The 23,678-nt window shown below is 40.8% G+C and overlaps 1 protein-coding gene across 1 annotated transcript in view; it reads right to left on the bottom strand.

Annotated features, from left to right (window-relative positions):
- Nucleotides 1–18,193, bottom strand: part of wscd2 (WSC domain containing 2) — a 56,656-nt gene extending 38,463 nt beyond the window's left edge. The window contains exon 1 of the mRNA XM_080432583.1: nt 17,683–18,193. The gene's annotated coding sequence lies outside the window, so the exon portion shown is untranslated. The remainder of the gene's footprint in view (nt 1–17,682) is intronic.
- Nucleotides 18,194–23,678: the final 5,485 nt, after the last annotated feature.

Raw genomic sequence — 23,678 nt, 5'->3', positions numbered from 1 at the left:
TTGGATTGATGTCATTAAGATAATTTTGTTGTACACTTGTGTTCAATGACAAAATAAAATCATCCATCCATCCATCCATTCATTCATCAGTTGAATACTGTAGCAATATGGTTATGTAGACTAACAACAAGGATCCAGGTAAGCTGTCCTCTATTGCTGTGACGGAGACAACATAAGGGTTAATGGCATGCTGTAGCTGCAGTGTCCTGTTTAACAACCCTGACCTTCCCCTCACCCTGGGGCCCGTCTTTCCGCTATCCTGGTGTTTGGCCTGCCAGTGTGCATTAGCTGCGTTTGTTAAATCAAATCAAGCTAAAGATCACATTCCTCCCCCAGTGATGTTTACGTCAGATCTACAACGGGGGGGTTTGCATGTCCCCTGCTGTACATCATGCAAACTCAGCTGATGGGACAGTTCAGAGTCAGACCCTTGGAATACAGTTAGGTTTTCAAGGGAATTTATTTGAATGTGGATTCCCTCTGATGCTGTCAGAAATAAAGCTTGTGTGTACCATTCTATTATGTATAGAGGAAAGCATTTAATCGAATATGGATTTAGCATTGCACTGTGCTTCTGCATAGTATATTATAGTATATCTGTGCGTATCATATGCATGCATGTGCGTGCGTGCGCGTATAAATGTGTCATGAACCAAACAATGAAGGCAGGCAGGAATTCCTTGACACAATATATTATTAAAACAGTACTGTGCTATACAGATGTAATGAAAATGGTCATAAGGATCTATTAGATGCCAAACTCACACCACTCTGTGATAAAAACAGCTCAACCAACACAGATGGCAACTCTTAGAGGAGTGCATGACCCATGACCAGTGCTGTGTGCCACTGTTTCAATGTGCCAAACCAATTACTTCTCTTTGCTTTTGTATCTGGCAAATGTTGCCACAACGGGTGCTGGAGCCCTGGCTTCTCAACTTCATGCCAACGATTTTAATTAGACCGGTGGCTGATCCTGGTGTGTGCCGGCTATAATGATTGGCTTGGCGCCCGAGACAATTAATTACCAACGACTACTCAAAGCCTCTGGAAGACCATCAGTGGAGACATTCTGGAGAATCTCAAGATAGTTGCAGGTCCTCTGAAGCTTAAAGGGATAGTTCACCCCCAAAAATATTTTTTTTCTATCGATTAGTCACCCCATGGAGACTTGAATTCATGGATATTTTTTTTTTGTCGCATTCCTAAGCCACTTACTTTGATAACCAGCGGACCGGTAGGCAGCGGTTCCGGTAGGAGACACAAAGGAGATTCTTTGTGTCTCCTACCGGAACCGCTGCTGAGTTATTAAATTATGTAAAGACTTCTTTATCAGGCTGCATCTGTCCACAAACAATTATTATTCTATATTATGCACTATAGTCCACGACCACGTGCAGTTCATTGTCTCCGCCAGGCCGAAAGGCATGACGAGAGAGTATGTTGTTTTACCCCCTGTCCGTGTGTCCGTCCGTCCGTCCGTGTGTCCGTCCGTCCATCCATCTGTCTGTGAGCAGCTAATCTCCGGTACCGTTGACCCGGTCGCTGCAAAACTGTGCACACACACATTCCCTGGATGCCAATTCAGAACCTCTGCCCCACATTTTTTACATGGGCCTGTTATAGTGCCACCAGGAGGCCGATTTGTGCAAAACTAATTTTTTTATATTACTCCTACAGATTTTATCCAAACATCACGCGAATCAGTACACAGTAGCTATAGTCATGTGATCAACACGGATCTGTCCGATTTTCCATATTCCATCCTGATTGGCTAAGGTTGGCTTCCAAAGTTTGCAGGTTTGGTTTTGAACAAAATGCCTCAAAATCATGAACGCAGCTTGCGATTTCCGTGAAATTTCACACGCGCATTCCCACTAGGCCGAGGAAGAAATGCTACCCTTTTCACATTGGCCTGTTATAGCGCCACCAGCAGGTCTAATTTAGCAAAACACATTTTTGGCACAAAATGCCTCAAATCATGAATGCAGTGTCCGATTGCCGTGAAAGGTCTAAGAAGAAATGGCACCCTTTTCACATTGGCCTATTATAGCGCCACCAGGAGGCCACAATAACGTACCTGACCAGGCGGAGACCTGTGCTCCGAGGAGCACTTTTTCTAGTTCTATTATAATTCAATACTAGTTCTATTACAATTTTCTACATAATAGTTTCTGCAGAAATTACATTACATAAAAACACTGTACACTGACACCAAGCCCGCCTGCATGTCAACATGGCCCTGCCACTTTTAGGTAGAAAAAAGTATTAAAAAAAGTATATGGACAAACTTCCCCTTCCCCTAGAAGTTCGAAGACATCTACAATCTTCTTGATGGAAGACCACTGTAATTATTTAAATTTTAATTTAATACAATTACTATTTGTGACAAAAACTAAGAAAATAATTTGTAAGGTTGTATGAAAATGCATTACTTCTTCCATTAATACCACATGAATAATCATGAAATTACACAGTGCCACATTCATATCCTCATGAACTTAACCAAAGTCAACCCACCACAGCACAAAGCACATGTATTAAGTGATAGACATCATTACCTCCATCAACAGAGTTGGACGGGGGGTCCTCACCCCATTCTGTTTGTCTGTCTGTTAACAGGATATCTCCAAAAAAGTATGAACGGATTTGCATAAAACTTTGTGGAAAGCTTTGCCTTTGGGCATGGGGGCAAGGAAGAACTGATTAACTTTTCACACTCATTGGCCAAAGGGGGTTGTGGTGGTGGGAGTGGCTTCTCATAAAAATGCACATAAGCAAGGAACAGATATACACAACATAAACTTTGAATGTTGGTCATGGTCAAGGATCTGATGTGTCACATCAATTGAAAGGAAGGTTTGCCATGTTGTAGAAGTAGCACATGTCCACAATTGCTTAGTGCCAGCATAGGCACTCAGTGTCAACTTTATAGATTGAACACATGAACCCTAGTGTCCTTATTCTAGGGCAAACATTGGGTGAAGTAGATTTTGCTTAAGGTTTGGTGTAGAGAGGAAAGGGGTTCATATAGAGGGGCTCATATAGACCCATGGGGGAAGTATATAGGGTTTAAATTATTAAGCATAATCTGCTCATGAGTTCATCATGTTTGTGGCCCTTGAAATATAGTGGTGGTGAACTGATCTCCCTTTAAGCCTAATATACGTATAATGTCAGATTATATATGTTTGTATTTGTTCCAAATATCTGATAATGTAATCGATAGTGATGATCAAATATGCTAAGTCAAATAGTTCACACCTTTATTTGAATGAACTCTTTTGAGCAGCTAATGCTGATAATACTTAATTTTATCATTATATTTAATCATTAACATAACATACAGTACATTAGTCCTAAATGAAGACCAATTCACCACTTTATTTCAACGGCCAAAATCATGATGAACACATAAGTAGATAATGCCTAAAACGTAATAGCCTACATGTGCTCTGCGCTGTGGTGGGCTGATTTTTGTTCATTCCATGTAGTTATTAACTGCTAAGAAGAAAACATGCTTAATAAGTCATGATTCCCAATGATGTACTTACGTTGGTTAATTCTGTAATGTGCATGCATGAGGACATGCATGATCCACTGCGAAATCATTGATATTCCTGATAATGAGGTATTAATGCATGAATTCATGCATGAATGTATGGCATTTTATGTACCCTTACTGTGTAACCAAAACAAATGTGTATTTCATTCAAAAGACAAAAACTACATCTCTCGCATTCCAAGATGAATGAATGCTGACTTTGAAGTTATGATTGATTACATTGCTAATATGAGGAAACATTACATTACAATACTGTAACTTTATCTTCAGTTACAAGTCTGTTATTTCAAGTAGTGTCAACCACAATTTCCTCAAGACTGTAGCAAGCAAAAGGGCCTCTCTGTGTGGAGTTTGCATGTTCTCCCCGTGTCTCCTAGGGTAGGTAGGTACCCTCACAAAAACATGCAGTAATCCTGGTCTCTATACTGCCTCCCCCTGGTCAGCCAGGGCGCTTGATGGAGGGGAAAGGAACTGGTTGGAATAACGTGTTCCTTCCACGCGCTACGTCTAACCAGGGAACCTCCCCCTTTTCAGGTGATAAGAAGCAGCTTGCTAGCTCTCATGCATTGAAGGAGGCATGAGCTCGGCTCTAAGCTCTCCCTAGGCTGGCAGAGGGAGTGTAGCGCCCAGGATTACTTAGATAATTGGCACTGGGTGAAAAAATGGGTTACAAAATTGTGGGCAAAAAAAAAAAGACTGTAGCAAGCAGACTTCAAAAGCTGGTTACTGAAAACCTTAGGTGTATTAGCTCAGCTGACGTTTGGCTCTGGGGTGGGTATTTGCTTTATCTTTGATTAATTTAGGTTGATGAAAACTTTCCACTTAAATAACTTTCTTTCATTCTTCATGAGAGATATGAGTGTGGACTGACTAATGTTGCCAAGAAGCAAATGCTTTCATTGGCACCACCATTTAAACTTTGCAAAGGCCTAAGGTTAATTACAAATGACCATGCATTTGGCAATGGGACACTAGAATAGTCCAATCAGAGGAAGAGGTTTTAGGCACACTGTATAAAGATTAAATATTAAGCCCAGAGTGGCAGAGAAAAATCTCATTGTAATCCTTATAATACTCAATGGTCCATTAAGCACACTGGTGACCTTTTATTCTGAAAGAGAAGACATAAATTAAAAGGACACAAAATATTGTAATCCTCTCTTTCAACCAGTGCATAGTAATGTTAAGCCGTAGTGCTGTAATGAAGCAAAACTTCTTTACTGGTAAGCATGAATATCTCCACAGCATATGGTTGATATGGAGAAAAGGGGAGGACAATGTTAATAGCTTTCCTTTGATTACAGAAAGTACCCAAGAGCAGAGACGTGCAATTAAGCAGGCTCAAAACAGGAGGCTGCACCGACCATTTCCACAGAAGCTGAATCAGCAGTCTTTTTGTTCCACAGAATAGAGCATTAAAATTGTGTCCATGGGAGGGAGAGCGGGATGGAGAGTGGGAGAATTCCGGAAGGGCAACCCTTCCACCTTCACACTTTGAGAGAGGCACAGAACAAAAAATCTCATTGACAATAAGGGAGAGTTCTGGCACTCTTTCATAACTGTATGTGCCACCATGGAGCCCTAAAACAAGGAGAAATAGCTCAGATTCCGTGGCTGTGTGTTTCAGGCCCACTCTCAATCGCCACTGCTTCCAGTTCCTGGTTGGTTATCTAGATGAACATTTGGGAGACAATGGAATGAATTGGCCCTCAGTCTCTAATGGCTCTCTAAAAGAAGCAATTATTCGGCAGTTCTGCTGAATGGAGAGTGGCTGTCAATGGGAGATCGAATGATCCTCCACTATCCAACCATACAAAGATCTTCATTCAGGGCCCACAGAATATCTGTATTTTTTCAAGAGTTTTTCCTGCTCTCTTCCCCCCCACCTCCACTAACCACAGAGCATTGCACTACTTAATTAAAAGAGAATGTTCCCATTTCTCCTCTGAATTTCAGTGTTCTCTGCTTTTAGTCGGTAGAGGGCTATAGCAAGTGTGTAGTCAATGAAAAAGAAGAGACAAGGAGGGAAATAGGAAATGCCTCCCTTCACAATGGATTGCTCAGAAATCAAGGCAATTTTCAGCAGCACATGATTGAACTGTGGAACAACTACGCACTGAAAAGTGTAGAAACACTAACACGTTAGCGTTACTCAGAAATGCAGTTATTTATTAACTGAGAAGAACCTACTTTGTTTTTCCATCTTGGACAAACAGGAAACTAAACAGTTACACACTAGAGAACGATGCTTAACTTTGTCAAATAGTGACTGTTTACCATAATTATACAAGGATGCCTTGATGGTGTGTATAGAATGTATTTTTGAACCACTCCAATTAATAATTTACAGACCACTCACCTGTATGGGTAAATCACTAAAGTATTTATGACCTAGAGCTGCTGTATACTGTACTGTTAAAAAATGCAATATTGTATATGGCCATCTTCCTTCCTCCAGGTCCATTTAGCCTAAAACAGTCCACCTGGCACTGAAAATGTCGACTAAAATTGCTTTTTTTCTTCCTGAAATGTTTATTAGTGGTTATTTAATTTGCTTACTTAATTACATATCTCTGCTGTCCGGCAGAAACCAGCTAACTCCAAAATGTTCAATCAGGAAATGACAAAAACAAAACAAAAAGTAGAGTTAGGAGGTTTTGTTCATCATTCATCATAAGAACAGCTGAATGGACCTCAAAGCTCACAATGAGGTTGGAGGTCAAAAGGGGGTGGAGCTTGGAGTCAGCAAAACCAGTTAACTCACCCCCTTTTTTGGACTTAGCTGGTTTAGCAGAAAGTTTGAGGATCCAATAGACCAATTATTTGTTTACCAACATTGAGACTGGAGGCACAGGTGATTGTTTCATGCAATCAATTCTCAACCTGTTGTTTCGGGGTGCGCTGGTTTCAGCACACCCCAACCCCCTCTTGTGTGTTGGCGAGTGCTGCGCGCCCTAGCGAGACCTGACAGAATGGGTTTGACGCTTGCGCAGTATGACGCTTGCAACCAGTGTGACGTCGTCTGTTAAGGGGTCTATGGAGTTAGCTGGTTTTGTTTTGTCAGAGGTTTTGTTTTGTCAGAAGCACTTTTTAATACTTTTCATTGGTTCAATATTTTTTTAATCAACACACAGACATAAAGGGTGTTCAATAGCACTGATTTATGGGGGGAAAAATGCAAAAGCGGAAAAATGGAGTTAGCTGGTTTCTGCCGGACAGCAACGATATATTGGCTTTCTGAACATGGTTAATGTACTTTACTAAACAAGATAAAATAAAACAATTCCAGCAGCATTACATGAAATAGAAAAAATCTAATCAAATAGAATGTTCATAAATAGTAAACTAATGGACACACACGCACACGCACGCTGAGATAAGGCTTAAACTTGCCAGCTGTATCTCAAGAGTGCAGTGTCCATAAATCTTTACTTCCCTTTGGACAAAACCTTCCTTTCCTTGTGGCATTCACAATGTGGCCTTGCACTTGACCTACACAATACATGCTACTTCCAAAGTTTTCAGAAAGGGAGTCAACTACAAATTGACGTCATTCATAAATTCTGATGGGTGGTCTCAGAACATTTCTGCTCGCCAAACTAGTTTGGAAAGCCTGTCTGAAACAGGTCTTTTCAGACATCAGAAGGAGACATTGGAAGGAGCATGTATTGCCCTTTAGTTACAGTTGCTCTGGATGTTGATCCATTGAAACAGCACATTCACAATTACGCTAACAACTTGAAAGTGTTTTGATTCAAACACAATCCCATATACCTCATACATGTATGCTAGACAGCCTAATGTTTTACAGCACATTAAAATAAATAGATATGAGGGGCTCACCTAGTAAGAGTACATACAGTGTATATATATATACACACACAATATTTTTATATAGAGTGTGTGTGTGTGTGTGTGTGTGTGTGTGTGTGTGTGTGTGTGTGTGTGTGTGTGTGTGTGTGTGTGTGTGTGAGACACACACAAAAAAATATGGTTGTAGTCCTTCCTGCAGCGGACCTCGGTTCGAATCCAACCCAAGACTCTTTGTTGCATGTCATCCCCTGTCTCTCTCCTGGCATTTCCTGTCTCTCTCTCACTGTCACTATCAGCAATGAAGCAGAAATGCTGAAATATTTATGTTTAAGGTCAATAAATATGGGAGGATTACGGCATGTTCTGCACATTGTCGAGGGAAAGGGCGATCCACAGTGCACCATATAGGATTACATCAAACAATACATCCTGGATGTAAAGTATGTTCCTGGAAAAGCATATTGCGTATTGCGGTCTTAGCATGAGGCAAAGTTAGAAGCAACAGGAATTAGGAGAACATACAGCTATTCTGTGCTCAAAAAATCTATCAATCAATCAACTTGAATTGAGCTGATTCACCTCATTCTCCAGGGTGGAAAAACTGAAGTGGCAATACACCTGATGCCACCTTATTTAATTTGTTGTCCCAGTGCTGCAAGCACACCAAAGTCCTTGCCCTGCAGGCGTGATGCTTGGCTTTTGATCGAGAACTGGCTTGCATATTTTAGACTATGGTCAAAGCATTCGTCTATTAGATGACATAAATAGTTTTTCTTTGTAGAAGTATATCTATCAGCATATCTGAAATGCGAGGCGGGGTTTTGGTCCTGTTATCCAGATTACATAACAAGAGTTTTTTTCTTTTCATGCAGAATGATCTGAAATGCGAGGCAGGGTATTGGTCCCGTTAACCAGTGAACTGAGAGCAATTGACAGGATGAACCCATTTGACTAGTGGGAGGCAGGGATAGGGTACTCTGCAAGCATCTCTTGCAAAATGGCCACTGAAGCATGGGGTCTTATCAGCACCAAAAGTCTATTTGCAACTATGTATTTGCATCTGACTTTGTTGTTCATAGAGTATATATTCAATACCACTGTTGTCTATGATCAACTAACTACCTCTACTCTGTCCTGTCCTTTCATTTCCTTCCAAACATCATGGTGAATCCTAGTTGATATTAATACGATAACGTATTAATACGAAACGTTGTTCACTTTTGGTTAAAATAATTTTAAAAAAAACGGGAGAGCAGCCCATCGTGTGCGGATATTCCATTTTTTCGATTATTTTTGGGTCCAGCACTGTGTTAAAGAAACAGTGGGGATGTGCATATCCTTCCCTTTTTTCCATATGATATTAATACCCAAAAACCGGTACATTGCAAAAGAAGGGTGCTGGGTCCATCAACAACTCGATTCAACAACACAGTATCAAATTAATATCACACAGGCTATTTTGTCTATGACTGGAAGAAAAATGTATGTGTGTATATGTTTGGCCTTAACCGCAGGCTTTTAAGGTTGCTGTTGGTTTTCATGACACAAAAAGGAAATTGGGTAAGGGACACTTCTGCATTAGCCGAGCGGTTATGTGCATACACTGGGGAATATGATAATATGTATGCACTTGTGTGTGTGTGTGTGTGTGTGTGTGTGTGTGTGTGTGTGTGTGTGTGTGTGTGTGTGTGTGTGTGTGTGTGTGTGTGTGTGTGTGTGTGTGTGTGTGTGTGTGTGTGTGTGTGTGTGTGTGTGTGTGTGTGTGTGTGTGTGTGACAAAAGGGAGGGTAATCTTGTGTGTATACAGACACTCTGACTGCTGAAGAGAGCAAGCCTCAGTGGTGCAGCCTCGCCTACAGTACATGAATAAAATAAGACATGCTCACAGTATTCTTGTCCTGCTTTAGCAACCCGTGGGAGACCAGAGAGAATGTGTATGTGTGTGCGCTTGTGCGCGTGTATCTGTGTGTGTGCGCGTGACGCGTGTATGTGTGTGCGTGCGTGCCGTGTAAAGATGCAAACAGACAAGGACAAAGAAAGACAGATTTAGAGTGACTGTGTACAGTACAGTGTTGAATTCATGCTCTCAATCATCCTTCTCCCTGCAGATTATAATGCACTTCTGTCCAACAGGACATGGTTCCATTAAATGGAATTTAACGGAACTTACTTATTTAAACTTAAAACACAGATTAGGCACTTAGAGTCTGAAGCCTGATTAAAGCATCGGAAGACGCAGATCATTTTCCACCACCACTATAATCCTTGCAACCAGCCCAAGGCTGTGTTTCCCCATGACTAATGCTGCATAGAGAAGCTTACACAGCAGAGAATGCCACCAGTGTTTTGGCCTCAGTCTAACCTTGCAGCAAGCAAGGCCTCATGTAAGTTGCTGTGATTGGCAGACAAGGGGACGCTTGAACCAGGAGTCAGTGAAGCACTGCAAAGGATCTGGAGCTGAGTCATTGTATCCCCCCCTGCAGGCATGTAACCCAGCAAAGACACATGCGCAGTCACCGGCAAAGGATGAATGTTGACGTGCCATAGAGACAGACTTGTGGCTGACCAAGCGAGCGTGCTACGATCGCCACCAAACATATCTGCCAACCTGGACATTCACTGACAGATGGAGACTATTAGCTTTTGTGAAGCGGGGCCCCTATCACAGTCTTAACCAGACTTAAACTCAGCCAATTTGATGCTTCCATAGCTGGAGATTACAGTAAGAACATGTAGGTCTATGTGTAATAATGGACAGATAAAGGAGTGTTATATAAATAGACAGTACTTGGCTACTGCTTCACATCTTTCTGATGAAATCCCAGTAGGCATAATTATAGAGCACAGAATTATCATGGGAATGTCGCACATTTATACTTTAATGACTAACTCCATGCAGTAGGGCATATCCAAGTGTACTTTAGTCATTTAACTCGTGAATATCCAGTTACTGGATGGTGATACTGCAATATGAGGAGAATGTGATGGAACAGTCTGGGATGCATCTCGATTTTGTACTTCATGTCACTGCAAATTGACAAAATTTGTGACAGCCTCATTAGGGCCCAGTAAGCATGAGGGAGATCTGAACCATGACAGACCCCGAGGGGGCTCCACTTGCACTGCCTTTATCATACCAAGAATCCTGCTGTACTGGGAACAGGGCTTATCGAAAACTCTTGCCTTCCAAATCTTCTTCTTCATAGTACCATCTGTATAATGTATATAGTCATATCACAATAACATTATCTAAAAACTAGGATATCACTAAGGGACATCATGTTGATATGACTATAATGTCAAATTCACAAACCTACAGAAACCTTAAAAAAAAGGAACTGCATGCCCGATGACAAAGAAAATACAAGATTATTTTGGTTATTATTCTGTGTTCAAGCCAATATCATTTACATCAGTAGATGTCCACACAGTCATCATCTGTTTTTACGTCAGGACAGGCTTCAGAAGCGACTCCTGCAGGCTCAAATCTGAACCCATTTGATTTGGCGCTAGGAACCTGTTGTGACGGCATGCCCTTGTTGACATCGACCCCAGGCAGGGTTCAAACCCACGACCTTCCGCATGAAAGGCGTATGCTCCAACGGCCGTTACACTAGGGCGGCCATCCTCACAGTATTCAACTAAAAAGCTGTGAATGCTGGACCCTGAAGCCTGCCCTGCAGAAGTCCCTGGATGGATCCATGCTACATTAGAATGCTGCATGCAGTACTACACATCTAGCAGAACAAGTACGTCACCAACAAGCATCTGTATGGGGGGTTAACAAAGGTGACTGAGAAGATAGCATCCACATGAACGAGGCTAGTCAGTCATTGCCACAGACACCAGGAGCTCCCAGTAAGCAAACTTGTGCTGTGGAAGCCAACACACAGGCATCAATCATGAGGGCATCTCGCAGCAACGAATTGGGACATACTAAAGAAAGACGCTTGGGCGGAATGTACTGGCAAGCTAGCCAGATGCATAGAGGATTGAGATGACTGGAAACACTGCTGGAGGGCTCGTCCGAGGGAAAATAGAATATATATTCATAGAGCACAAAATATCAGAAGACAAAATACTCATCAAATAATATGTATCTTTTTCCCTCATGCTCCAGTGTTCATCAGCCTATGAAGCTATTACTAATCACTTTAATGGGGGAATTAATTTGCAGAATGTGCTATAATTCAACTAAAATGACTGGGCTTTTTAAATTGTGGGTAAAACATCAATGGGCCTTTGGTTTGAGGGCAAACATTGGCCAAAGTTAAATAACCCTCCGAGCAACACACTGGCGCCAGTAACGATGTTCTTTATCCACCAATTTAGTGAAAGCGGAGCCAGTAAACTAAAAGTCTAAAGGGATGGGAGTTGCCCTGTGGCGCCCCATTGCTAAACCAGGTACAGAAAACAGAGCCCAGCCACTTAGCACAAACAGAGGCCTCATTGAGCAGCTGAGATTGACTTCAAGAAAGAACAAGCAAACAGGTCTGCATTTCAAGGTGAACAATTACAGATTGAGCCATTCTTATAAATATATGTAGTTTTTGAATGGATATTCACAGTGCTGTGCTTCTGTGTCAAACACAAACTCCAACACGCATTATGAGCGATCTATACTTTTACATCTGTGGTGCCATTATACTCCGTCCTTCACACACACATACATGGACCCACCCATTCATATCCACCATGGCTAGCCCTCTGACTCCCCAGAGCTGTTAGTGTTGGACATTTACCATTCACATTGGTCTGAGAGTCATACTCTATACATAGGCCTACATTTGGAAGTTCAGAACTGGCAAGACTGAGAGAAACCAGAACTGATGCCACACCTGGGACCTTGACTGTCCTTGTTCCTCTATAGAACACAGTGTATTATCATAACACTAGTGATAAGACTGCTGGTGAATTTAATAAATGCAATTTGGGAACACAATTTTAGCTAAATATTTTTTTTATCAAGGCAAGTTTATTTGTACACCTTTTTTCAACAAGGCGGCAATTCAAAATGCTTTACACAAAACATTAGGACAAATTGCAAAAGAACATTATTAAAGTACACATTTTAGGAAGCCACCGCTGGTCGAGTCTACTGAAGATGAATGCATGGACAAATGCTGCTGAGACATAAGTATTTTAGGTCTAATAGTAGGCCGACTTCGTAATGTGGCTGTTGAAATTCAGGCCTGTATTAAATCATTACCAAGTTTATGAGTGAAAAACAAAAGCACTCACATATTTAGACCTAGCTATTTCACTGATTATGGTTAAAGCTACAACAATCCGGGACTTCTTTTAATGAATACAAATAAAACATTATTAAACAATCTGTAGAGTATGTTGATACAGGTAACTATCACATTTGCAGTGGTTGGAGACGGTCTACATATTACATTTAAAATCCTTAACCCTCAAATTCAATGAATTCTTTTAATGGACTAAAATCTCGTTTTATTTGATGGCCTTCCTGCCCTACCATTTGGCCTTTGTGCTCTCAAAATATATATTCGTCCCCTAAAATGACGAAATTCCAGGCCTGGGTGGTGGCCATTTTGTGGTGCCACAGATAGAAAAAACATCAATTTTTCCCATAGAGATTTCCAGAAATATTTATAGAAGTTATTTAAAACCTGGAACCAAGCCATCCAGGCTCCTGGTGAATCATGACCATAAAACATTTGTTTCTGTGTGAACAAAATATTTAATTACATTATATACTATAATTATATATTTTTTATATTTATTTGCGGTTTTCAAATATTTTGTCTGATGTGGATTCTGAGTGCTCCGTGACCACCGTGGGCCGGATTATATATACATAGAGACACACGGGGACTACAAAATTCACGCCCACAATTGAGACAGTGCCACGCGAGGTCCATTAGAACGATGTACTGCAGCTGTCAATGCAATTCCTATGAGAGGAATACTTTCAAAATGATCCTACATGAACTGGAGACGATATAGAGTTGAATAAAAATATGTTTCCAAATGTATAGAGTGTCTTTATCAACATATCTTCTTGTTTTCTTAATAGTTGATGCGTTTCACATTTAATTTGCCACTTTAATGGGTTACCCATAATGTTAACACAGCAGAGGGGAGACGGCAAACAGACAAGTAGTGCATTTCAGTGACATCACTGTCTTTACGAGCGCCGACTGACTTTGTTCATGTCTATATTTTGAACATCTCGTAGGCTTATATTAATTTTCAACCTACCGCTGAGCTCCGACGGTACATGAAAAATTAAAACGTGTGGGTTTACTGCTGTTGTATTAACTTGCCTGAATGTAAGTTGGGGAAATAACCCAACTAAATGGAGGAGTGACATATCCCGACATTTTCAACTACTTAGTGAATTCTCCAGGATAGTATTAACATACAAATAGTCTTGCAAGATGCTGTTTGGATAATTGTCCAAAATAAATTGCCTATAAAAATGATACATGAGAGACACAAACGTATCTGGGTATTGAAAACCTCAAGGGATGTCTCTGTGAAGTATATACCATGCGACCACTTAAACTTTAGATTTCAGATGCTAGAACTTTTTACACACTGATTAGTATATTATAGTATATTGTGGGTTGTATATTGAGATGGCAGTGTATGTCACATTAAAAAGGACAAATCAAACAAATGGGACACTTTTTTAGAACACAAAAAAGAAATCACTACAGCCTCAGTAGTCAACCAGTGAAATTACGGTATTTTACGATGTCTCTCATATAGGGATTGCATTAACAGCTGCAGTACATCGTTCTAACAGACCTTGTGTGGGGGCACTGTCTCAATTGTGGGCGTAAATGTTGTAGTCCCCGTGTATGGTTATGTTATGTCTGAGTCATAGTGACTGGGTGGTCTGCCGGCCAGCCTCTATATATGGTTATGTCTGAGTCATAGGGCCCGCCTGCTTGCCCATTAGCCAATTTTAAGGCCAGTCTATGACGCCCTTTTGAGGACATCAGTGTACTACAATATATATGGGGATTTGCGGTTTTATCAATATTTTTGGGAGATCGCTGATCCGACCAACTTCCCACTCGGGTCCTCTGTGTGGTTTCTTTTATTTTCTTTGTGAACCATTTCTATCTCCACTGGTGAGATTGCAGGGCTCTAAGGATGGCACTGTATGTCAGTTCAAACCACTTTGGTCCAATTGGGTGTAAGGAGCAGCATCTTCCTGTACAGGCTGGGCTGGCTGGCACAGGATGTACTATCTATCATACACCTACTGAATTTGATGATCAGCTGTAATAGGAGTGTCTGTAGCTGCAACTGATGGCTGAGGAATTCAATCAGGAAGGATAGGGAGATGCTTTAAGCACTGTCATAGAGATCAGATTATTAGTGGTCTTATTTTTACCAGTGTCAGTGTGGACACAGTTAAAGCGCTCATATTGTAAAAACTTGATTTTCTTTTGCCCTTTCCATAAGTAAGCAGTAGCACTTTCTCTTGAAACTCTTACTTTTGGGAGATGCTATAATTCCTGTAGTTAAAAATCTGCATCCCATCTCCCATGGAGAGATGCACTCATCACAATGGTCTCAGTCACAGCAGTTGTTGTCGATAGATTTTACGACTGAAATGAGTGCATTTTCATGTCAGATGCATAGTTCCTGGCTGTTAAGCAAATACATCTTTACATGGTCTTCCAAATATTAAAAGAACATTTCCAGCCAATTTCCATTGAACTACAGGCCACACACAATGGTGTACTCCAGACAACTCTTTCACTGATCGGAATCGGATTTGATCTCAAATATGTAAATGTTACTGAATGCACTGGATTAACTGATCCTATTGCAATTTAGCTAATTCTAGCGACAGACCCGTAAGGTTGAACATGTGTTTTGCGGTTGGCCATTGTTTGTAGTTGCCTTTGTAATTCTAAGACTCAGACTTAACCCTGTCACATGCCCATATATGGGCATAATATACTGTACCGATGACATCAAGGATCTCCATGTGTGCATAAAGGGGCCAAGGACGAACAGATACAGAGATCTCCATATATGGGCATAAAAGGGAAACCGGTAGACGGACAGATACGGAGAATCGAGATCTCCATATATGGGCACAAAAGTGGCAATTCAATTTCTCCCCAGAGCAAGCAGGCAGGCTCTATTGGCTCAGCGGCAAAGATTGCAGCACTTGCACAGGAGACCTGTTGGGTTCAAATCCAGCAGGGTGTCAAGGTAAATCCTGATATAAGCAGAAAACCTGCCAGAGATATGCATGCAGGATTCTTGACAATTATCCTGTATCAAAAAGTCCTTCAAGGAAAGAGCAGAGGTGAAAGCCTAAATTCCCATGCTCTGTTTCACAACTCCATGCATACTGTAGAGGTTGTGATAACTGACAAACAATACCTGGGTAAAAAAGTAAGGAGACATTTTACAGTTCCAACACCTCACTGCCCATGTCAGCTCAGTTTTTATACCAGCTCCTAATGAGGATCTTGGCATCCTTTCTTGATGATGATATATCACAAGAAAGTACACCATTACCATATACATACAGCCAGCCAGCACTATTCTGGTGTCATTTCTCAGCAATGACCACCACAAGAAAACAAGCTTTAAGTCTTCGAAGCCTGTGGCCATTGATTATGATCCATGACGTGTCACTGTGAGGTCGCCAAGAGGATGAAGAGATAAGGAAGGCACATAAGCTCTGAAGGAACTCAAAGCCTTCTCAGTGTGCTGCTTGGTCGGCCAATAGCACCACAAGCGACTTCATATCTGAGGCACTTTTAAGACTCCGAGCCTACTAAGAGCTAAGTCTGTCTTTGATAATCTCGTCTCAATTCCAATTCAAATTTAGAAGGAAAACAATAACTTTTGTCTTACAATTCAGTGGCATGCTTTGCAGAAAAAGCACACACCATATGGAGCATCATAAAAAATAGATTCCTAAGACTGCACTTTGATGCTCACTTATAGTAAAGGCATACATAATTAAATAACACAGGACATATTAGAAAACGCTGCATAATATCAGGAAAGACAGCTTATGCACATGTTTGTGTGTACAAAGGGGAAATTATCACATACACAGATGAATGTGTAACTTCTTGCCACAATGACAGGCATACAGTATATGTCTGAAGTCTGTTCCCACCTTGTGGTAGTCATTTCACGGCCCAGCACACGGCTGGCACCGCTTAAAACGAATGTAAGAATCCAGATGTGTCATGTATTTACTGCCAGATACTTGATATAATATACACAAGGCCTACCAAGTGTTTACAGTGTTTGAAGCAGGGGAGCCCCACACTTTTATCCATTAGTTATCCATGGCTTGGGTGAAAGGCCGCAGGACCCTAAGTGCTTTTTTAACCAAGAGTTCTACTTGCTGCAACACCAGCATATCAACCATGAATTTGGTTAATGATCTATTGAGCCTTATGTTCCGCCAATGCAGTTTTAAACCCTCAACATGGACCAGTTGGCTCAATACTGTGCGGAGGGGAACATGCTGCTTGGATGCTGATGGGTTCCATATGGTAGTCAGTTCAATAAAGTTCTGATGAGCTGATGAGATAGGCAGTTGGTGATAGCCTATTTTCTTCGCTGAAAGCTGCAGACTAACATGTTCTGACAAATTCATGCATGGGTTACCATGCATCATACAATAATGAATATCCGTGATTTGAAATCATCCCAGTATATAGGCAATATAGTATAGCCTATAGGCCTATCTGGGGTATTACAGAGTTGTTGCTATATAAAATGTGTGAAAGCTAAGAAAAACAGATCGAGAAATGCACGTTAATTCTGCCTGTTTCCTGAGCTTCTTGGCAGTGCTGGTTTGTGAAGGAAGCTTCTCACTTTGGTGAGCCTGGTGCGGCAACCTATCATTCTACTCAAGCAAACAATAGCAGTGTCAATTTAGTGAGGTTCGAGTGGAAATGATTACACAAACATACTGATACAAACACTCCGAATGAATAATGTCATCCAACTAAGAAATTGAGCATCTTTCCTCCGGTCAAAATATATAACCCGTCTTTCCAGTAACCGACCACAAAAAAAATTGCCGGCTATCTTCGTTTCGTTTTATTCATAATAATTCCCCATTACAAAGATTATCCTAAAAGGTAATGTAAAAAAATAAAATAACTTGGGGTTGATGAAAACTAGTGAAATCCATGACAACGGCAGTTGAGTAGCCTAACCTAATTCCAGCCTAATAAATAAGCTACTAGCTGTGATTATCGTACATTAATTAACAGTTGGATAAGTGCATCTCTTAAAAAGACAATATAGTATTTGGTATATGTGGACAATACCTTAACTTGTAGAGAACCAACGGTCAACACGAGCCTTACAATCCGATTCAGCAGTTGATGATGTGAGATGGTTCCAAATTCACAAAATGCAACTCAGATATTGATGGTCATCATCATCTCACAAACATTGTTTTAAATCTTCACGGCACAACAAACCGTCGAAAAACTGTTGTCGGTTATTGCCTTTTGTGGGGTAGATTATGCAGGATCACTGCTGGTTAACCGGATTTAAAACGGTTTGCTTGAAGAGTTTATCAATTCCATAATGAACCCCAGTTCTATTTAATAACCCGCTGTAGCGCAGATACCACTACATGCTCCAAGAGGTAAACAGGGAGCAATGCAGATGACAAAATTCCACACCACAATTACACATGTTGTCCTCCCAGGCTTTAAAACGCCCCGTTAATCTATTTAGGTCAGAGTCGCAGTCGACTGTCCGATTTGATGCAGCAGGCAGCGTGTCGTTGCCGTGAGTCGACCTGTCTTTTCTCTCGTTCCCAAAAAGCGTCTGTCAAATCCTGCGGATATGCACCGCGCACACAGAACAGCACTGCCTGCGTTTAAAGCAGTGTTGCCATGTCCGCTTATTATAAGCGATTTTGGGCTTGTTTTTCTGTAAAGTTGCTTGACAATATCGGTGGTTGTGGTTTTTTGGGCTTGTTTCTAAAGAGCAGTTGCTTATTTGGGCTTGTTTCCTAATGTTGTTTAAACCTTCATGTCAAGGAAACCCAAATTAATTGTCAGTAGACACAGATCCCCCCATTTGACAATATTGTGTGCCAGATAGGGACCCCCCCCCCCCATTCAAGATTTGTGTTGTTAAAATGTGTGTTGTTAAAATGTTTCACCTATTTTTTCTCTCCAAGATATATTTATATATTTTTTCGAAAATAGCAGATTGGCTATTTAATTTTCAAATAGCTGTAGCCTCTTTTCAAACACCTGGTTGCTTATTTCTCTCGCAGAACCTGGCAACAATGGTTTAAAGAGACACAGCAGACGCTCGGAAAAAGGCGCAGTGACGGCACGGCATCCCCATGTGGGCCTGCCTTGGACACAGATGTTTGAATGGTAAAGTATTCCCACGGCTGTGATTTTGAAGTCAAGTAGCCCTAGCCTACAATCAGATGCCGCTTGATCTCGAACCAGACGTTTTGCAGGATGTAAAATCTGAAAACTTCACCTCAACGGTTTTTATTATGCAGTCTTTCCATGGTTGTGCTTGACACATGGATAAATGCTGGCTCAGGCTAATGGAGACACTTTTTAGTGCAAAGACAAAGTATTGGTGCTATAACCTATAGTCTGCCAGTGCCAGGTCAGAGGGCATTTCACGCAGATCAAAACTCATGAATATAGCTACTAAATAAAATGGTCATTAGCTTCACAGTTAGCTAGGGAAAGTTAGCAAAATGTTTGACCAAACTGTAAAATAAATGCTTAGCCTACCAATAGCTTTCTTCACACAAGTGTTCATACAAGTATCTACTAACACCTCTCAATTTGTTCCAACCAAACTCCCATGGGAAACTTTGTTGGAGCCAATCGAAGTCGAGGTACCTGGAGGGCAAACAACTGGACTTTTTATTTTTATTGGTTAATATGAACTTGTGGGATGTCTAATTATGGGTTTTGGGGGTTCTGGATCCATTCCAACCATTAGTTTTTAGTAAAAATTACTCCTGGCCATACAATCGGCCACATCTTTTCAGATGGCCTATCCATCAAATTGTGGTGGCCGTAATTGTCACTTATTTATCTTTGTTGAGTGGTATATTTTGAATCTTGTGGTTCTTAGAAAGTCAAATAAAGATATCAAATTTTCTTATTTAGTTTGCATAATTTGCATAATTAGCTAATTATTAGCCAATTAGCAAAGAATGTAGAGGTGTTACTGTTAGTAGACATTACGTTATGAACACATTTGTGAATAAAGCTATTGGTAAGCATTTATTTTGCAGATTGGTCAAAACTGTGGCTAACTTTCCCTAACTATCAATAGAGTTAAGAAAAATGTAAATGTCTGAAAATAATCTAATAATAGCAAAGAGATAATGTCTAAACAAACAAACAAACGAATAGACAATCAAAGGCATTTAAACAATGATAGTGCTGATGCTGAAAGTCAAATGAATATAGCCTACGCTATGCAACCATAGGCACTAAAAGTAAAAGAAAACCTGTGGAATCTTACAACTTTGGTCATTTAAAAGCCTAACTGCCAGGAGGAAAGCTGTTCAGTATAGCCTCAAGTTTTTTATGTGGATTATTCTGTATGTTATGTATCTTTTACCAAACTGCAAGTGGTAAGCAGGCTGTATGGATGGGACGGATCATAGCCTGCAAACCACCCCAGTCGCGGAATTCAATTTCATTTTCATTTTCATTTTCATTTTCATTTTCATTTTCATTTTCATTTTCATTTTCATTTTCATTTTCATTTTCATTTTCAATTTCAATTTCAATTTCAATTTCATTTTCAAAATGAAATTGAGTTACGCGATTGGGTGGTTTACCAGGCTGAATGAAAATGAAATAGAATTCCGTGAACGGTTTACCAGGCTAGAGGGATCACTGATGATGCTGGAAGCTCTGAAGAGGCTACTTTGTGGTACAATATGTACAGAATGCAGCAAGGCACCAGTGATCTTTTCAGCTTTTCTCGCTATCCTGTTTATTTGGTCTTTCATCCGCTTTGCTGTTGCCAAACCAGGAAGTGATGGAGTAAATTTAAAAAATTTCAACATGTTTAAAGAAAGATGGTGGCTGGGGTGGGGAGGTCCGATCTCTTTAATCTGCAGAGGTGGTGAAGCTGCCGTTGGGCCCGGTTGACAATGGTAGTGGTGGTACTTTTAAAGGTCTGTTCATCAGTCAGCAACATCCCCAGGAACTTTGTGCTATACCCTCTCCATGACAGGACCATTGATGGCTGATGATAGCAGGCCCTTCTAAAGTTGACAATCATCTCCTTGGTTTTGTCAGTATTGAGGGTGAGATTGTGTTTTTTACACCAGACTATCAGCTGCTCCACCATTCTGTAAGCAGACTCATCTTCTGATGAGGCCTACTACAGTGGTGTCATCTGCAAACTTTATGATGTGATTACTGTTAAATTTAATAGAGCAGTTAAGGTACAATATTAAGTACACAGCCCTCAGGCGATTGTGTGCTCATCAGAGTGGATTTTGACGTGTTGCTGCCAACTCTGACAGTTTGCCGTCTGTGTCGGGAATCCAAGATCCAATTGCCGGTGACAGTGTCCACATCCAGCCTCAGCGTCTCCACCAGCTGCTGTGGTATAATCATGTTGAAAGCAGAGCTTAAGTCAATGAACAGGATCCTGGCATAGGTGTTCTTTTTTTCCAGATGGGATAGGATCAGCTGGAGCATGTTGGCAACAGCATCTTTCATAGAACGGTTTACTCTATATATGCAAACTGTTAGGGATCTAGCTCCGCAGTGAGGCCTGTCTTTATGTAGCATGACAAGCTGCTCAAAGCATTTCATGGATATTGGAGTGAGGGTTACTGGGCAGAAGTTGTTTGTGCAGGTATGTTTTGCAGCTTCTTGGGCACAGGTATGATGGTGTTGCTCTTCCAGCAGTAATAGGCACTTTAGCTTGGCTGAGGGAAATGTAAAAAATGTCTGTGAAGACATCCATCAGCACAATCTTTAGAACAACACCTGGTCCAGCCGTTGTTGATTGTCTACCCAGTGGGCTTATGGCCTGTCACTGTCACTGCCACAAACGCAGTGTTTCCTTGTTGTCATTAAAGTGTCTCATTGGCTTTTGCTAATACAGCCTTTTTGCCTCTCTGATGCCTCTTCTCAGGTTGTTTCTTACCATTCTGTATGCTGCAGAGTCACCAGCTCTAAAAGCAGCATCTACAATCCTTAGCAGTGAGCGGACCTCCCCCATCTAACAGGGTTGCTGATGTAGCATGTGTCTTGTGATTTTAATCAGTCATGCCATCTATGCATTTTGTTTATAAAACCTGTTACAGCCTCTGTGCATTCTTGCAGATCTGTAACACTCTCATGCTATGAAGAACATTATGTAACATTGTTAGATGCAATAATATAATTTATGCCATCTAATAGGCTACTGCTACGACAAACGGATGCATTTATTTGTCAGTCTATAACTCTTTGAGTTCTGTTACTCAAACAATACCGCTATAAGACCAAAGGGTGTTTTATGCTCCAATATAACACCTAATCTAAAAACATTATAAACACATAAGCCTAAGCCTGTACAGAGTGTAATGAATGCAATTCTGACATACCCAGTCATTAGTTTAAACGTTCTGTTTATTGAATTAGATTTTTTTTTACATTCTCACAGGTCATATCATGTACTGAAGCAAATAAACAAGGTATCTCAAAACAGTCAAGAAAATTAGTGGGTAACAGGATAAACAAAATATTAAAAGTAAGAAAAAAGATAAATTGAGGTATAAAGGTATAAACAACTAGCCTGATTATCAGCCTGAAGCTGCGTCTGAACTTCAGTCTGAAATTGGCTCCAGTGTCGGCGATTACAAGGGGGAGGGGATTTGAATTTCCCTAAACCAATCACAAGAGATCCACGGATCCGCCGACATCTGACGTCATCGCACAGCTTGCTTTAGCACAGCGGTTCTCAACCTTTTCAGACCGTGAACCCCAAAAATAATCATATTTGAACTGGGGACCCCCACCCTGACAAGCACTTGGAATGTAGGAGTTGAGGCATTAGCCTACATTTAGTTTGGCTCGGTTCCACAGATAAATATTGTGAAAATAGCAGATCTACATAGCAGATCTACAAGCTCATAACGCCTTGGGTAGAGCTTGTAGATCACTTATTCAGATATTCGCTGATTGGCTTGTCGTTAGACCCACCCCCACCTCCGACTCTCATTGGACGGTACTTTTTGTACCGAATAAATCCTAGGTTCACATTTCAACACCAGACCAAGGGTGCGTTTGGAAATATAGCACTGAGCACACTGGCCAATGCAAACTAATTGGCCTAGTGTGCTCCCGGTGTGCATTTCCGAACGCACCCCAAGAGGGGCAGTCCACTCAGAGAGTGGGCGGGGTCTATGGTCTGGAACCAGGCTAATAAACAACAGCAAAAACAAAACAAAAACAAACAAACAACACACACACAAAGAAGACAACAACAAAAAACTAATACACAACATAAAATCTCCAATAAAATTAATTTACAAAACAGTCCACGGTCTATAAACGCCACATTGAGTTAAGATAGGCATGGTCTTAGAAAGCAATTATACATGTCAGTCAGGTATACCCAATCATTTTAACCACACAATGTTTACTATATAAGTGCATGCGTCCAACAACATGCTTTTTGGGTTGATGCCATGCCGCACATCATCAGTGCTAATGTCACATTTTACAGGACTGGGTAAGCCACCTGGTCTAGTGGAGCTATGTGCTTCGCTGAGTGCCCTTTTCTAATGGTTGTGTAAAACTGTACGGATCACAGGGCTTAGGATGTAGTGTCATAGTAGTCTGGGAATTAGTACATTATACCATTGTTTCCCAAACTATGGGTCGGGACCCATTTGTGGTTCGCGAGTAAATATCCATTTTTTCCGTTTGCTTTTTTTCTATTTTCTTTCTATTTTTATTATTATTATTTCAAAACATTTTCGAAAATATCATTTACATTTCAGAAATGTAAAAACTATACTGCACTATACTGTATAGATAGATAATGCATGGTGAAAGATACCTTTTGGTGTTTGCTAGGGATTAATGCCTTGCTGAAGGTCACTTTGTAAGGGCAGACACATTACTTTGAACAAACCATACAACCATACAACATTCAGCTCTTACTTTAAAATGGTGTTGCATATAGTGTCCTTGATTTACCCCTCTCACATTCATGTCCAGATGTCTCGTTTATATGCAGAGGGATTTCTTATGTCACTCACTGTGCTTGTCACATTCACATGATGACTATCCTTTCTAATCACCAG

This window comes from Gymnoscopelus braueri (assembly GCF_963280865.1).
Source record: "Gymnoscopelus braueri genome assembly, chromosome: 7".
NCBI classification, from domain to species: Eukaryota; Metazoa; Chordata; class Actinopteri; order Myctophiformes; family Myctophidae; genus Gymnoscopelus; species Gymnoscopelus braueri.
This window is presented reverse-complemented; position numbering and strand designations above follow the sequence as displayed.